Source organism: Acomys minous, assembly GCF_964271855.1.
Source record: "Acomys minous genome assembly, chromosome: 20".
In the NCBI taxonomy this organism is placed as follows: domain Eukaryota; kingdom Metazoa; phylum Chordata; class Mammalia; order Rodentia; family Muridae; genus Acomys; species Acomys minous.
Genome location: NC_140502.1, coordinates 965,166 through 968,332, shown reverse-complemented (window position 1 = coordinate 968,332; position 3,167 = coordinate 965,166).

The window sequence follows — 3,167 nt, the reverse complement described above, 5'->3', positions numbered from 1 at the left end:
TGTGACAATAGATTAAGGCACTTTCACAATTTTTCTTCTAACAGATTTAGTGTGTCTGTTTTTAATGTTCAGGTTGTTAACACACTGGGCCTTTAGTTTTGTGCATGGTGATGAATATGGATCTTTTTTACATTTTTAATGTGTAGACAGGCAGATAGAGAAGCAACATTTGTTGGAGATCCTATGTATTTTCCATGGTATGGATTTTGCTTCTCTATAAAAACTCAAGTGTCCCTAGGTGTGAGGATTTATTTCTGGGTCTTTGATTTGATTCTGTTGATGAACCAGCATATTTCTATTCCAGTACCATGCTGTTTTTATTACTGTTGTTGTATACCACAGCTTGAGATCTGGGGTAGAGATTCCTTCACAAGATATTTTATTGTAAAGTATTGTTTTAGCTACTCTTGGTTTTTTGTTTTTCCATGTGAGGTTGAAAATTGATATTTCAAGGTCTATAAAGTATTCTGTAGCTGTTTTAATGAGAATTGCATTGACTTTATTGATTTCTTTTAGTAACATGTCCAGTTTTACTATGTTGATTCTTCTCATCCATGGACAAGAACAATCTTTCCATCTTCTGATATCTTCTATTACTTTTAGAGATTTGAATTTCTAAAGGTTGTTTTAAAAGGGCTCACATGTGTTACATGATCCAGTTTTGTTTTAGTAGGATATCTCAGTTCTGATGAATCTGTACTTCCCAGGGTTTTGTTGAGTGTGTTCCTATGCTATTCTTTAGCCATCTAGTTTTCCCTTGTTGTGGCACACCTGAAGATGCCTGGTAGTGCTTGGTGTCTGATGCCTATACAATTAAATGTAGAGTTCGACATAGGAATTGGCATGATGTGCTGCTGGTAGTTAATACCTGTTGGGTACTGCCAAGAAAGATCCACCTCTGGGATTGCAGGCAGACCTGGGACCTTGAAGACAGGGCATGGAAGTTGAGAGTTAGATCTCACAGTTGCTGGCAATCTCCTATGAATGCTGCCTCTGGAGGTGCAGACAGACCTGGGGCCATTGTAATCAGGTGGAGAGGACAAAGGGAAGTCCTCATCTCTACTGATATTCCCCAATGAGTGGTTTCTCAGCATTGCAGATAGAGGTGGGGACTGGGGACTGGCATGCAAAGACCAAGGACAAGCCTCACTACTGCTGGCAGTCCCCAATGACTGCCACCTCTGCAACTGAAGTCACAGTACTGCTGAGAGACCCTAAGTCTGCCACCTCTGGAATTCAAATGGGTGGAACTACAAAAGATTATCCAATGTGAGGGATAAATAAAAATACTTGGAGGTTACAAGAGATCCAAAAGAAAGCCAACAAATCCATGTAACCAGGACCCAGAGGGGCTTGCAAAGACTGAAGCACCAGCCAAGTACCATGTATAGACTGCAGCTAGATTCCCTAACAGTTGTAGCCAAAAGGCAGCTCAGGCTTCATGTGAGGACCACAGTAAAGGGAGTACAAGCTGTTTCTGACATGTACTTTGCTGCCTGCTGTTTTGATCATTCCCACTTGGTGAGGCTACCTCAGCATGCAACAGAAGAAGAGGATGTGCTCAGTCCAGATATGAGTTGATGAGCTGGGGTAGGATGGTGGTGGAATAGGGAGGGAGGATGGAACCTGGAGAAGAGTGCCAGATCTATATTCAGGATGTAAGAGGAATGAATAAATAAGTAAATAAATGCATAAAATATTTTTAAAAAGAACATTCTTAGACAAGCGCCAACATGCCTTCATAATAAAAATCCTTGAGAACAAAATATTGGAGGAAACATAACTCATCACAATACAGGATAATACAGAAATCCCACAGACAAACTCATCCCAAATGGAAAACATCATAAAGCACAGCCACTGAAGTAGGGGACAAGGCAGGGATGCACATTATGCCCACTTCAATACTGTGCTTAAAGCACTAGCTGCAGCAGGAAGACAAAAGAAAATTAAAAGGGTAGGAAGGGAGCAAGAACAGTTCAAACTACCACTATTTGTCACATTAACACAACTTTAAAATTCAGCAGAAAAAAATCAAGAAATGATTTATTCAGCAATTTGAGCAGATAGAGAGTCAACTTGCACGAATAAATATTTTGTATATATCAATAATAAATATATAGAGAAAAATTCATAAACATACACTCATTCAATTAATTATACACTCTCAAAAATTATCTAGAAATAAACCTAACCAAAGAAATGAAGGAACTCTACAAATGAAAACTTTAAAGCTCTAAAGGAAAGAGAATGAGAAACACAGTAGGAAATAGAAAGACATTCCATGCACATGGAGTGGTAGAGTTAACACTACGAAATCACTATTTTCACAAAAGCCATTTTGTCACTTTAATTCCAACTAAATCCCCATCTCCTCCTTCAAATTAACAGGAAAATTCTCCTAAAATTCATATGGAATTACAAAATATGACAGACAGCCAAAACAATCGTGAGCAAAGAGAACAATTCTGAAATGATTACTGCTCTAGATATAAAGATACATTACAGAGCCTTAGGAGGAAAAACGTTTTGGAATTGGCACAAAACAGACATATTGAGCAATGATGCCAAAAACATGCTAGAGAAAATAAAACATCTTCAAATAATGGTGTCGAGAAAAGTTGATATCCATACAGAGAATAATAAAACTAGACCACTATCTATCACCTTACACAAAAACAAACTCGAAGTTGATTATAGACACCTAAATATGAAACACTGAAAGTGCAAGAAGGAGAATGGGCCGTACTCCACATGATATTGGTGTAGAAAAAGATTTCTGGATAGGCCTCAGTTTGTCCAAGAATTTTATCCAACAATGTACAATTGGCATTTTGTTAAGGTAATGATTCTGCATAGCTAAATAATCCATCAGCCAGGTGAAAAGAAAGCCCACAGAATGGCAGTGAATCTTGGCCTGCTCTACATCTAACAGAAGGATTAATATAAAAAATATACAAAGAATTCAAGAAAAATTAGTCAAAATAACAAACAATCAATTCAAAAAAGAGTAGGTTGGGGATTTGTACAAAGAGTTATAAAAAAAGAAAGAAAGAACTAAGAAATCTCTCAAAAAATCATCATACTTATCTATTAGGGAAATGCAAATCAAAAGAAGTTTGATAATTTGTTTTACCTCAGTCAGAATGGCAAAGATTAACAAAAAA